Genomic DNA, 14,801 nt, shown 5'->3' with positions numbered 1-14,801 from the left:
TGCTGCGGGGCTCGGGGGATGCGGGCACCTCTCGGAGGGTGCGGGGCTCGGGGTGCGGGCAGCGCTGGGTGCTGCGGGGCTCGGGGGATGCGGACACCTCTCGGAGGGTGCGGGCAGCGCTCGGAACCGCGGGGCTCCGGGGCTCGGGGTGCGGGCAGCGCTCGGTGCTGCGGGGCTCGGGCACCGCTCGGAGGCTGCGGGCAGCGCTCGGGGTCCGGGGCTCGGGGTGCGGGCACAGCGCGCCTCTGGGAGCTGCAGCCCCGGTGCCCCCGCGCAGCCTCGCCCGGGGCAGCTCTGCCCGACCAACAAGTTGCCGGTCCCAGGGAGCGCAGCTCGGCCGGGGCTGTGCGGGAGCCGTGCGGGGAGCGACCCCGGCTCACCGACCCTTCGCCACGAGCGGGGCCGGGTTGGGATGCGAGGGATCCCGCGGTCCCCCGGCGTTTCCCCCGTGCCGTGCAGGGCTGGGATGGATGGAGGGAGGTGCCGGGGTGGCCGCTCCCTTCGCGTGGCCGGGCCGGGGTGGGTTTGCCGGGGCTGTTCGCTGTCGGGCTCTGCTGGCGACCGCGATGCATAAAAAACCCTTTTCGCAATACGCTGTGAAGCGACGACCTCCCAAGGACGATCGCGACGCGTCTGCATACGCGTGGATCCGTATTATCCATCTCCCCGTGTCCGCATCTCCCCGCCGGGCCGGCAGCGGGTCTTGGGGCGGTCCCGCGGGGTCACCCCGGAGGGAGGGGAGGGAGGGAGGGCAGGACGCGGCCCCTGCGCAGCAAACCCGGGGGTGGGTGGGCGGCCGAGCTCCGGAGCCTGCACCGGTCCAGGGCCCGCCGGGGCTCCTGGACTGAGCAAAGCACCGCCTGTCCGGTGCTTGCAGAGGGTCTGTCCGTGCCGTGTCCTGACCCCTCTTTCCCCCGTGCCCCCCCCGCAGCTGTCCGGGGTGCAGGACAGCCTTGGTCTGGGGTGTCTGTGGGGCCCCGGCGCGGTGCCCCTGCGTGGGAACACCTGGTGGGAACGGGGGCCTCTGCTGGCTTTGTGCTCACCTTGTGTGGCGCTTTTGTTCTGCTGACCTGCCATTTCAGGGTTTTTTTTTTAGGCTTTACTTCTTGTGTGTTAAAATGCTGCTGCGATGCCTGGTCAGAAAGATTGTGGGAGTGTTCATTGATTGAAAAAAACCCTCTTGTTGGATTAAACAGTTGACCACTTCCCTCCAAATCTTTTTAAAGTTTGTTTTGCAGACCTGTATTTTAGAGCCAAGTTTGAGCCATATTAAATTTCAAGCCAGAAAGCCACTCCTGAGTTTGGAAGTACATTACTTAAAGGCGCTGGGGAGTTCTGCATCATCAGAAGAGCCCAGTAGCTATGGAACAATGTCCTTATGATATAAAAACAAAGAGTGCATTTCTGAGGTTGCTCTTGCTTATGTAAAACAACACTTATTTATATGTGTGTTGCAAGTATGAGTGCAAGCTGCCAGTGTTAGTTATAAATACCTTACAAATTGTGGTATATGGAAAGCTTTTGTATCTGTTTGAGGTAATGGTCAGCCATTCTTCCAACAGAACAGCTGTTAGCTAAGTTTGCTGTGAGTTAAGTTGGATGAACTACCTTTTCTGCTTTAATTTTCAAAACATGACATTTTCAAGGGAGAATGAAGGTTACCAAACAGCTGAGGAGGGGTGGGGGTGTCTTTTGCCTCTTGAAAGTGCATTTCATTTGAGCTTCATAATGCTTCACCTGACTCACTGGTCACTGCAGAACTAAAGGGTTAACTGGAATTCTGGCTTATCTATTGATAACAAAATTATTGAACTTAAGTAAGATAAGAATAGTTCTTGTTTCTGGTTGCCAGTCTAAGTGTCTGGATTAACTACTGCAAACTCAGGCAATGTTCAAGTTCTGAATCTCAGCACAAAACTAGATGAAGACTACAGCAATTTCATATAGGATACCCATTAATTTCACCATTCAAATTACAGCAGTTTATCCTGAATAATTGTCCTGTGTGTTCTTCGAGTAACATCTGTTGCATGATATCATGTAATGGAATGTAGTACAGCCTAATTTAAGTTGATTTGAAACGTTGCCATTGCACTGTAGTAGTGCCTGAGAGGGTGAGAGGGTTTATGGTGTGCTCGTGTGATGAATAGATTGGTTACGAGTAGATGATGTTGGGAAAGATGAACTTGCATTTGAACTGCAAAGGATTAAGTAATTTTACTCTGAGCTTGGTTTGTTGTACAGTTTTGCTCAGACTCCTTTCATCATTTGCCAGCTAATCTAATCACTGAATTCTACTTACATTAGGAAATGCATCTATGGTTATAAATATAACTGAATAGTACAAAACACCACTACAGTAGATTCAAGTCTTATTTTGGAGTGGGAGGAGAAGGCTCCAAAGAGCTGTCTGGCTGTGGCATAGCTTGAGCTGCACAGTCTTCATGATGATTTAGAATTTCTGCTGTGAAAACCTTCTCTTATTTGGTATTGTTTCTACAAAGATTTGACTCCACATAGCAGGGGTGTTCTGAGGCATTAGTGTTTGGATTGTGTCACTCTATATGCTTACCTATAGAATGTATATCTATTAAATTTGTGCAAATGCAAAGTCTAGGTGGCTTGCAAAAATGACAGTGCCTAATTAGTCCCCACATGTAGACAGTAGTGCAAACATCCACCTCCATTCCTTCTTGTGGCACTGCAGTGTCAGATAACTGGGATATCGGTGGTTTATGTTCCTGAAATGTGAGCTGAAGCATCCCTCCGGTCCATAATTTTAGCATTTTAGTTCCGAAAATACCATTTTGAGGTAATTCTCAGCTCCCAGTCCTATCTGACCCTCAGAGATAGTTGGTAAACTGCCAAATGTGTGGACATCTTGTTTTTTTTTAATATGCAGAGTTTCTTGCTAAGAGGCCTTTCTCAGATGCTGCCTTTGCACCAGGCCATAATTAGGAAAGAAGTGTGAATGTGTTTACAGACCACTGTATCCAGCTTTCAGAAATTCTTTTCTTTTCCCAGCCTTTGAATCTTTAAGAGGTTTGGCAAGTCTGCTTATGCATGTTTCTGCAGACAATAGAATGCTGATGCAAATTGAGAACAGCAAGCAGAATGGTTGGGTGTTGTTGCAAATGGGGGGAGGATGTCTTAATAAGGGATTATTGCATTTCATTTGTTTGCATTTGGATCGTAGTGTGAGTTGGGACAAATGTTACTGGGATGGAGCTGGAAATTTGCAGTTTCAGATTGTCCTGTCTGTTGGTACCTGAAGGAAAATGCAGATTTTTACCTCTGGGCTTCTGCTTTTGAGCACATATGATTCTAAGAATATAAATTAAATTGAACTGAAGAATTTTTGGGGACAAGGGAGGTACAAATGATAAAGCAGAGGTTTTTTTTCAGAGCAGTTTGTCTTCCAAGTTCCAGAGGCTATATTAAGCAGAATAATCTAGGCTTTTGCAACTCCGTGGATGAGATTATGATTATGGACATCATGTCGTGCCTTAAGCTCTTGTGTGCTTTATTTTTATTGTGATTAAACAATCCATTCCTTTTTCAAGCAGAATGCCTTGAAAATAGCCCAAGCTCCTTAGATGTGTCAGGCTGACCCACAGGGTGCTGTGGAACCCTGTGTCTGATCAGAGTTTGGAGAATCGGGGCCTTTTGTCTCTGGGCACAGGGAAGTCGTGCCTTTGGAGTGAGACCGATGGGCTTGGGGATGAGAAGGTGGTGAGGAGCCTGTGGGTAGTTCTGACACCAGACCTGTGAGTGTGCACAATGAATTTTCAAGGTTTCTGTCCCTGCTAATGCTGCTGAAAACCCATTTCACAGCAGCGTCAGAGAACCATTTCCCTGGCTGTGCTGTGTGCACATGTGCTTATCTTGGAGTTGAGTTTGAATTAGCCTGCATACTTGAGGCAATTGTGATAACATTTTGATATTTTCCACTTCCAGTTGCAAGCTGGGATTTCATCCCCAGAGATCCACCCCCTCGATTCTCAAAGCTCCGGCGCCTTTTTACTCTCAAGCGTCTCCAAAAGGCTGGAAAATGCACTGACTGACTCCACAAGGTGAGGGTGACTACACAACAGTAAGTCTTGTCTTAAAATATCTTTACAGTATTGCAGTGCTGACTGACTTGCAGTCCCTTGACTTGGCAGCAACCAGTTGAATTTCTGCCAAGCTGGGTCGGGCTGGCACTTGAAGCTGCCTTCCTTTCATTCTCAGTAGGTAGCTCATCTTTCTGTGTTTGGGCAGCAGGGAGAAAGTGTGAGCTGAAGTGAATTGGAAATGAACCTTGTGTCTTTCTGGCAACTTTGGTAAGGCTGAGATTTCTTATTTCCATGAAAAAGTGACATATAACCCAGGAGTAAGCAGGAGGCTCTCAGTCTTCTAAATCACAGCAAATAACAATTGAGGTGATAAAGAATCAATGGTACTACATGGACTGATGACTTCTTCGAGTTGAATAACAATTTACATTTGTCAGCTGTGGTAGAGATTTGTTGCTCTAGTGTATCAAAGTGTTTAGTGCTTTGCTGAAGTATTTGGTGTGGTGTGAGAACCTCTTTAGCAGTGGTATTGTCTTCAGGTCTTCAGAGTTTTGTGATGCCTTTCTTATTACATATTCTTGTTTGTTTTCTTGTAATGATCTCTCTCTACCTTTCTTGGGAGTTGGTATATGTAATGTGGCAAATAACCCTTTGTCTCAGCTACCTCAAGTCCAGCTTGTACTATAGTTTGGTTTTAGTGGTGCTATGTACTAGTGGGAAAGTACTGATTTTTCTGGAATGTGAGATTTAAAGTTTGTGTTTAGATGCCATAAATATAAGCATAAAACAGTTCCAAAACTTGCTGGCTTGAATTTGTGCATCTGGAAACATTAATTGGTCTTAAAGTAATTTATGGCAAGTACCTTTTACCTTTTTTCAATTAAAATGTGCCAAGTGCTGTTTAACAAACTGTGAGGTGGGACTTGGCAGAAAAAAATGGAAGCAGGGAAGGCAGGTCAGCAGTGTCTGACAGAAGTGATGGTGCCTGTTGAAGACAAGACCTGTGGTAACCTAGAGGGAGGGATTGTGTCAGCAATGTGATGGTGACTGAGGGACGTAATCCTTAGACATGATAAAAATGTTTAGATACCAGGACAGAATCAAAATTTAGCAGTGAGCCTATAAATGAAATCAGGAAGCCCAAACTGAATTCCTGTAGCTTGCAAGTTCTGTAACTCCTGTTATTTCTTGTTTTTTGTAATTCTTGTAGTTCTCTCCCATTTTTGACTGAAAGATTTTCTTAGATGAATTTTTGTTGTGGTATAAAGAAACATCTGTTGACAAGGGATTGTCTGAACTCTCTGGGGAAAGGATCAAGTGGGAGCCACTACTGCACAGCTGGAATCAGAGGCAAGCAGGAGGAACCAGTGGCACATCTCCTGGGTTGGGGTATCACTCAAGGCCCTGTTACAGGGAGGAACAGGTAAATGTCCAGCTTCAGTTTAAAAAAGCAAAGGCTGTGGGAACTGAGGTCAGTCTGTTGTGATGTTTAAAGTACTCCTTGGAAATGTTTTGTGCAACAGCTGAGGATGTACAGACCCCAAGCAAGAACCCAAGATCCTGTAGTGTGTACCAAACCTGAAAAATACTTGGGTTTTTTAATTTACAGAAAATTCTGTGGCTGCGTTTGCAGTTGTGAGTGAGGTCTGGGTCAGCCTGGTTGGTGCTGGATTAGGCTGTTCACTGCACTCTGAGAGATGTTACTGAATGTACAGAAGACTGAAACCTCTGAAGAAGGGATAGTTAATTTGCTTGGTGAGGTTGGACAGACCAGACTGGATTAAACACCGAACAAATCCAGACATGGAGCCAAGGGGGGTTCCAGTGGATCTGACGAGTCTTGTCTGAGGCCTCTGTGTGTGGAGGATATGGATGTGTAAGGGGTCAGTTCAAAGGGTTCACAGGTGCTGTATGAGTGAGGGGAATTTGGTTCTCTCTCTGTCCTTGGAGAGCCAAGAAAGCAAAGGCCAGGCTGAAAAAGCCAAACCTTTCGTGGAGCAGGAAGACAGTCTGTTAGTGGTGCTACCTACATCCATGGCTGTGGGTGGTTGGAGGACCTAAAACACTTAAAACTTTGCCCCTCTCCTTTTGTACCCTACCTGTTGTTTTGCTCAGAATGGCCACCAGAACAACAGATCCTTAACTGTTATAGGGAGCTGTCCCACTGCTGTGGGGCTGTTCCTGGAAGAAAACGGTCCAGTCTTGAAAAACCCCCTTATAGCAGTCACAGCAAACCATCCAACACCAACACAAACCCTTCCAGTACCATGGGAAATAATAACTGGAAACTTGATGAGCTTGAGGAAGAGACCAGTTGTGGTCAGTAGGTGACCACCTAGTTGCAAGTACATTTAGAAAGCCCAAGTGTGCAAATTTCTTGGTAGTATTTTTGAGGGGGGAAGGAGAGAGTATCACTTTTGCTGTCCTAACAACTGCTTTGCTGCTGCCTGGTTTGCAGCAAGGCCCATCCATCCCAACAGCTGATGGAAGCCTGAGCTCTAGTGCAAATATTTAATGGTTGAAATTGCTCTATGAGAAGATTTAAGGAAGTGTTACTTGTTCTCAGGTGACTTCTCTTTGAAAAGTGCTCTTAAAGTTCTAGTTCTTTACTTCTTGCATACTTCCCAAAAGCAAAGGCTTTCAGCAGCCTGTTTGTATTAATTGCTGTGGTGGTCCAGGTGCCAACCAGATTTTAATCCATTCTGCCTAACAGAAAAAGCAAGAAATAGTAAATAAGAAACAATGGGATTTAAGTTTCACAAGGCACTTGCTTTTCTGTAAGAAATCCCACAAGACAAAGCATTCAAATATTGGGAGGGGCCTGGGCAGAGAATGTGTTCTAAAAGTTTTCGTGTCAGAACTTCAGCTGACTTTATAAGAGCACTCCCAAGGGAATGGCAGGGTTTTGGTGGCAAAGACAGGAGGCAGAAAAATACCTTGATTGTGGTACAAGTGTGTGGTTAAGGTAAACTGCTTATACAGCAGTTGCTGGAGTTTGGTTAACGCAGATAAAGGGACTGTGCCATGAGTTAGAAGGGTAGAGGTGCCCTGGGGATCCAAGCAGGCCACTGTAAGGCCAGGCTGTGAGTGACTGGGTAATGACTGTGAATATCTGTGCAGGAACAGTGTGTTCCTGCCTAATGCCATTATCATTCCTTTTCAAACATGAATTGCAGTTTGAAGCGTTACAAATGCCATCTGCCTGTGAGGGCAAAAAAACCCCCTGTTATTTTTTGTTGAAAACTAAAACCAAAACACTGTGTTCCGTGTGGATCTTCATACAATCAGCCATTGCATTAATTTCTCTGGAATAGTGTTGCCAGCCTGTCAGGTTTTCATTTAAGGCAGTGATTTCTGAAGATTTTTCCTATCTCACACCCTTGTCAGTAAAAGCTTTGTGAGCACACACTCCCAAACTATGTATGTTGTTTATAAATTATACACATATACTACTGCACTAATGTAGGACATACACAACAAATAGGAATTAAGAAAGAACTTTAGAAAATTTGTTTTATTTTTTAACAACACCCTTTTTCTCTCTCATTAAGGAATCGTTCAGTGAGAGCTCTGTGATTGAATATGCCTCACTACTTTTTTAAATGTTGGTTTATCACTTGGATACAGCCACTGAGGAGCTGCTTCTAAGTTCAGTTTATTTCAATACTTTGTTTTAATGGCCACAGATCCTCCAAGGGGGAGAAGTGCATTGTTGGTTGTGCTTACTAAATCATGAGACTAATTTTCCACTCTCATGCACTAACTATGAAAAGGCTTTTCTTGGAATTCATCTAATAAATTTCCATCTTCCCTGATGTCAATCAGTTGTTCTTACAGGCTAAAGGGAAGATGTTGCTTTCTTCTCTTCTCCTGAAACTCTTCTTTTGGAAGATTTTTTTTTTAAAAAATATTTTAAAGGTTAGAAAATTATGTACAGCTTTCAGAGGTTTTTATAGGTGAAGTTTAATTTTCACCAACAAAATCACCCAGCAGTGGAAACATTTTCCAAGTATCAGTTTTCCAAACAGTCCCTGTAGAACGAGTTTCTTTTGAAAAACAATTACTTTTGTGCTTCACTGTTAAAACATCAGCTTCACCTTGTGTATTTATTTGAAAATATCTGGTAGCTAGCATACTACTGACAGCCAGCTGTTATCACAGAAAAGATCAGCAAATTTTGAACAGTTGTGTTAGTGGAAAAAACACATAATGGGTTAAATCTGATGACTCCTTTAGGCACTTTGCCACAAGGTAACTAGCAGAACTCAGTGTGGGAATATGAATTTAATGCTCACTCCCCATCTCGTTACAAGGTGTTGTAAAGGTGCTACTATTTAAAGATCTTATTTTTATAAAATTATATAATCAATGACGTCCTGCAGCACTTTGGGCTCCAGTGTTGCTGCATCAGTTTGCCTGTGGATGATACAGTGGAAGACTTTCCTGTGGTGATGGAGGGGCTGCTTTAACTGGAATAGAAAAATAAAAGGATTGCAGGGTGGAGTTTGCAGATAGAACCACAGGAGTGTACACTTGCAGAGTTTCCCCATAAAACATTGTTTCTATCAAAGAAGTAATTTACTGTTGAGAATATGTGGAGTCTACTCAGATCCATCTTTCCTGTAGCTATTCAGAGGAGTTCCCAGTTCATCACTGAAACAATGCAGCATTTACTGGAAGCTGAGACTTGTTAGAAACATCTGTGCATCCAACCAGCAGCACAGCAAACCTCCCACGGTCCATAAGCTGTTCTAATACTCATTTCTTCAAATCTTCAGCTGTTTTCTATGAGTCTTCCAGCAGGATTTGCTGACAAAGGAATGGCATATTGTTTTCCATGTGTTATTTCAGCCATATTTTGCTGCAGCAGGAAGCCCAAACCCTTCTCTGATGGTTTATGCCTTTGTGTCTTTTCCTATAAAGTAAGGAACCTTAAAAGAGGCTTTTATTTACCATGGCTTAAAACCAATGGTGAAGAAATTGTAGAGATTTTTCCCTCACCTTCTGGGTGCCTAATTTTTAAATGTCTTGCTAATCATGACAGCTTCATGTTATCATTATCTAATATGTCGAGGTGCAGTGTGCACTTAGGGGGAGGCTCATCATTAATGGTGACAGATATAAATCCAGATTTCAAATAGTCATCTTCATAATTTCACTTTATTTTTTCTTTGGCCGACTTTTTGTCAGATCTGATTAGATTGTTGATTTTACCTCATAATGTGTGTGACAGGGAGCTTGTACTGGGAATGGGAAGTGAGTTGTTGCACATGGATTTTGAAGCAAAAGCAAGATCTGTCATGGCATCTGTGTATCTCCCATAATAACACTTCAGAGACTGTAGAATCAGAGGTGATTTTAGCAAGAGTGCTATTGTAGAGAGCCCTAAACCATTGGTGCATTCCCCTGGTTAAAATTCTTTGTCTTCCCTTGCCTCATGTTATGATACTTTAAAATAGGGTATTGTGACAGCATGCAAATTTTTAGAGGCATGTCTTTGTGCACTGTGGCCTTTGGTCCTGCCAATTAAACTTTTTAGAAATAAGCATTCCTAAATAATTGGAGTTTGGTTTGGTTTTTGGTTTGGTTTGGTTTTTTTCCATCTGGAGCTTGTAAGAAGGGACAGCGATTCTTGCAGTTTGTTTAGCAGCCAACACAGTGCAGTTCTCATCCTGCCTCAGGCTACAGCAGATAAATTCCATGTACCTGCTAAACATCTGCTATCAGGCACCAGTTCTGCCTTGGTACCCACCCAAAAAGAGTATCTGTTCATGTACAGCTCATCTCTCTGTGGCTGCCCTGTGAGTTGGAAGGACTGAAGTACAATTTTAGCCCCTGAAGAAGATGCAGAAGCAAGGTGGGATTGCAGATAATGGTCCTCGGGGTAAAAAGGATAAAGCTGGGAGTTGGTTTTTGAAATTTGTTTGCAAGGCACTTAAAACCAAAGGAGGAAATGTAGAATGAAGATAGAAAATAATAGAATAAAAGGAAAAATGAGAAAAGCATTAAAAAAACCCCAAACAAACAAACTATAGTTACAACTTTGTAAAGGCGGAAGATTTCCAGTAGTGTATATTGACTGCTTGTTTTTTTCTGGATTATATGGGTGTCAAATTTCTTGTTTAATGTTTACCTTTCATTATTTAAACTAAAACTGTGTTACTGCCTGTGAAATAGTCTTTGTATTACTATGACCACATACAGAAAGCAGCCATCTCATCCTGGAAACAGACCTTAGAGAACAGTTGTATCCAATATCTTAAATAGTTTGGGTTTTTTTCCTTCTGAAGTGGAGTTGTCCTGTAAGAACTCTCACATTTATCTTTCTTTTATTTGGAATATTTTTCTTATGTGTTCTGTGTAACTCTCCCGTGACAGGTGACAAGTGAATCAGGATGCTGGAGACTTGTGCAAGTGAGATTTATCTTCCTTTTGGGCCTCTGGTGTTTAGTAGAAGTTGATTTTCTTTCTTCCTGGTCAGTCTACAGATGCTTGAAATACTTGTGCTTGTTGGGAGTTGAGATCTGAGCAACTCATACTTAAGATATCTCCAAGTAGCTTAGAATTAGAAAAGCTTTCTTCTGACAACATACAGGGGATATTCAACTAAGCAATAGGAAAATGCTTCTTTATAAGTGATAAGCTAATGAAAGCCTAGTATTTGTATAATCAGGCTTGCCTGAGGTTGTGAGTGTCTGTTAGTAGGTAGTGGAATGCAGGCTTTGGACAGGGTTGGTTGGCAATTATATTTTGATCAGTGTGAGTGTACTGGTGACTGTTTGGTAGCGAAGCAGCTGCACGTGGGGCAGAGGAGCTGCAGCAAGTAGGACAGACCCAGAGGTCTGGGCTTCTCTCTGGCAGTTTTTGTTCCGTGCAGGGGACTGCTTGCATGGAACCAGCTCCTTCTTCACAAAGCACCTGCTGCAAAAAGAGCCCAAACTGAAGTATTTGCAGGAAAAAAAATGTAAATGATAAATCTTGGTGAAGAAGGCAAACAGGTGGATCTGGGTTATTTTGGGCATACCCTGGTTCCACAGTGGGTGTCCTGGGAACAATGCAATCAAACTCAAGTGCTGGTGCAAGTCCCGTAGTCTAGAAATGCAAGGGGTTGTTAGCAAGGAAGCTGTTCAGCACAAGAGCTCCAGGGACATGTGGAAGACAGAAATCCTGACTGATAGTTAACTGAAGAGGGGATGTGAAGAACTTGTGCAGTTCCAGCATCCCTTCCTTTCTGTTGAAGGCTTGTTTGCTTATTCAAGAAACAAAGTAGGGATCAAAGACACCATCAGCAAACACTGATGTCGGATTGAAGCCTGGTGTGGGAGCACATGGATGGCTCCAGACTGCAGTTTGTGTGGCTGGGTGTGTTGAGGTTGTGGCATATTTGGACATACCTCTTGAAAAGGCTTTTTTTGCACACAGAAGGGAAAAGCTGCCCATCCCTCTTGCAGTGGGATACATGAACCAGGATGGTCCTTCTAAAGCTCCCTATCAAGGTCCTTTGTATAAACCCTCAGGAGGGTTTGGAGAATAATACCTGCTTTGTCAAAGAATACTTCTCTGTCATGCAAGGCTTTAAATGACCTGTCCAATACACAGTGGCTGCTGCCTCACTCAAGGGGGATAAAGACTGAGAGTGCTAAAGGTTCTCTCTGTCTTACCCTGCAAATGAGTGGTACAGTGCTGTGTCTTCCCAGTGGAATGAATAAGCAACTGAAGCCCTTGAAACAAGTATTTATGTTAGAAGAGTTTGATTTTTTTAGGATTTTTTTTGAGCTGGAAGAAATAAGCTGATGTGTTAAACAGTTCTGAGATTTTATGGAAAAGTCTGCAGGGTGCTGCAGCTTAATTTCAGTTTGTTTGTACTGGTAGCTGGTGGTTTCCAAATGGCTTGTTTGGGGGCAAGTCTTGCAATATTGTTTCCTGTAACTGAGCAAAGGAGCATAATGTATAGGCAAAAGACAGTGCCTACCAGGTAGTGGAGAAAATGAGCTTCCCAGTAGCTCAGCTTTGAAATCCTTGAATCAGAAAAAAAAAATCTTGTTTTCCCAGATGCTCTCCTTTTCCCAGGCAGATTGTGTTGTCCTGCTTTAGTGTCTGCTCTTTAAAGATTCCAAATCCACAGGAACTGAGGTTAGTCCTAAATAAAACAAACTGGAGGCAGGAAGAGATTTGCCCACTTGTAGCTCTGTGTGGGGTGTGTGTTACTGTTGAAAACCTCTCATTGAATCGGGTGGTTACATTTTGTGAGCTGCTGTTTCAGGTTCTTGCCCCGCTGAGATACCTGTGTAACTGCTTGGGCTGCACTTAGTGCTTTTTAAGGTGCTGTTAACAAACCCATGAGCTGGCAAAGTAGAGAGATTGTTTAGGTCTCCATGGTGACTGTGGGGTCCTGAAAACTGAGGAAAATATATTTGACTTCCCAGGGCCCTTGGTTACCTCCAGGCTCTGTGGTTTAAGCTCACAGCTTAAGAAAGTGTTTCTTCAGGCAGTGTGGAAAACTGCATGCAATATAGAACATAAAACCTGGTTTGGTAATTATAACAGAGACACACTATGGTAGTATTCAAGTAAAGAAGGGTTTTCTGTTGTTTTTTGAGGAGGTTCATAGAGGTGAATTACGCTTATGAAATTACTTCAAAAGCAATTTGTAAATAGTACTTTGGGCTGCCTCCAGAAAGTGTCAGAAGAATAACCTCGCTGCCTGACAGTTGCTACACTTGCAGACAATGTAAGTTATTAATGAGATGGTGAAATTGTGCTTTCTGTTGCATATACTTGATATCTTCTGCTGAACACAGATCTTCAGTTAGTTAGAGTCAGAGTCACTGGAGCACTGCTGAGATCTGTGGGAATGAGAGTAACAGCTCAGGGGGAATGTGTGTGTAAAATAAGCACATATATGATGTGTCCAGTCTGCCTAAATGGGTACCAATACAGCCTGTGGCCTTGGCAGATGATTACTTACTCTAATTCAACTCTCACATCAAAATAAATCCACTTATTTAGTGCTGACTGTCAGAAAGAATAAATACACATTTGTTTTGAAGAATGGCAGTAATCTGACTTCAAGGTGGTTTGTTTGACTTTGTAAGGATACATAAAGGATTCAGGAGTACATGGTGTTGGTTTTGAATGCTTTAACATGGTTTCTGTAAGTCAGAGACAAGGACCAGTCTTTTGCTGAAGCTGATGAAGTGTCAGACACTGAATTGGAATCTGAACTATATTTGTAGCATTCTCTGACGTGGAATGGTGATGTAACACACCCAGTATCAGTGAATTATTGGCATCTACTGTTCATTTCTGCATTCCCCCCTGGAGAAAAGCAGGTTTGATGGTTCAAGGCCGACTTCTCCCATCCCCTGGTGCTTCATCCTCACATAGCACGTGGCCCATCTGTGGGCTCTGGCGTTTTGGGGGTCAGAGCTGGGTGGCCTCGTGAGCAGGGCTGATGTGATTCCTCATCCACAAACAGTGCAGTGTCCAGGGAGAGCCCGGGGGAACGATTTTATCCTTGCACTGCATTGTGGGGTTGGCTGAGCCATCAGGGCTTTAGGATTTCATCCTTCTCAGCAGCACTGCAGGCCTGGAATTGCTCTGCCAAAGGTGAAGGCACAGACCTTCATGGGCAGGGCAATGTTACTCTGTGTGTGTCACAGCAAATCGGGTTCCTGAGCCCAGATTTGTTTGGAGTTGAAAATTTAATTTGAAACACAGACTTTGAAGGCATATTTTGACCTACAGCTCAAGCTGGAAGCTTTATTAAGCCTTGCATCCCTCCATCCCTTCTTTCTCATCCCATTCTCCAGCAATCCTTCATATCCTCACTGAGCATGATGGCAATAACAAATCTGAGTTGCTGTATTCTGATGCTGCTTGAGAAACTCGGAGAGCAGATTTTGCACATCAGTGTTAGTAGTGGGAAAAGTCTTTTCTTAATCTGCAAATGTACGTATTTTTTTCAGGAGACCTAATATATTCCAATTTTTACATTATTTAAAAAGCTGTCAGCTGCCAGACATGGCCCATTGCAGGTCTGGCTGACTGATAGATGCTACTTGTGCATAGTCAACCAAGGACATGCCCAACCTTATTGTTGTAGAGGTTTTGTTTCCTGTACAGCTGATAATCAGAATCCAGTGGTGTTATAGTATCACTGAACAGAAATTAATCAAAATCATGATTAAAAATGTAGCCACATTTTTTTTCTAAAATTATTATTTAACATGATAAAAGTAGACAAACAGTGTAGGTGAACAATTTATTGTATTTAATACTGTATTTTAGAATAGGAACATATTATGCATGTTCTTCATAAACTGGCTGTCCAAGGTACTGGTATAATAATGTGAAAATCATTGTTTCAGTGAATGAATTTACAGTGGCAAATTTAGTTATTTTTGATAATGAAAGAACATGTTTTTTCTTGATGAGTGAGATGGTGTCTGTAACAGTAAATATTAAAGATCAAACCCCATGTTTCTGAACTAGGTTACATACCTGAGGATACCATGTCTTGGGAGAGTCAGCAATTCAGGAAAGGTTAAAAATGTTCCCTTTTGCCTGTAGATATATTTCGCTTTTTGTGCTCAAAGTGTTGTGACTGACCCCATCAGTTATGCCCTGTTACTGTTTATCCCAAAATTCACAAAGAAGTTGCTTCAGTTTTGGTCGTTGTATTTGTCCTTAAATTTGTGCCCTTTTCCCCCCAAACTTCTGCTGTGGTAAGAACTCCTGAAATCC

At 43.3% G+C, this 14,801-nt stretch overlaps 1 protein-coding gene across 1 annotated transcript in view; it reads left to right on the top strand.

The window, feature by feature from the left end:
* The window catches only part of TLN2 (talin 2), a 155,914-nt gene that overhangs the window by 431 nt on the left and 140,682 nt on the right, over positions 1-14,801 (top strand). The window contains exon 2 of the mRNA XM_017816942.1: positions 3,958-4,073. The gene's annotated coding sequence lies outside the window, so the exon portion shown is untranslated. The remainder of the gene's footprint in view (positions 1-3,957; positions 4,074-14,801) is intronic.

This window comes from Lepidothrix coronata, unplaced genomic scaffold (genome assembly GCF_001604755.1).
Source record: "Lepidothrix coronata isolate B3197 unplaced genomic scaffold, Lepidothrix_coronata-1.0 Scaffold58, whole genome shotgun sequence".
NCBI lineage: Eukaryota > Metazoa > Chordata > Aves > Passeriformes > Pipridae > Lepidothrix > Lepidothrix coronata.
The sequence above is the reverse complement of the archived record's forward strand: the minus strand, read 5'-3'. Positions and strand labels throughout refer to the sequence as shown.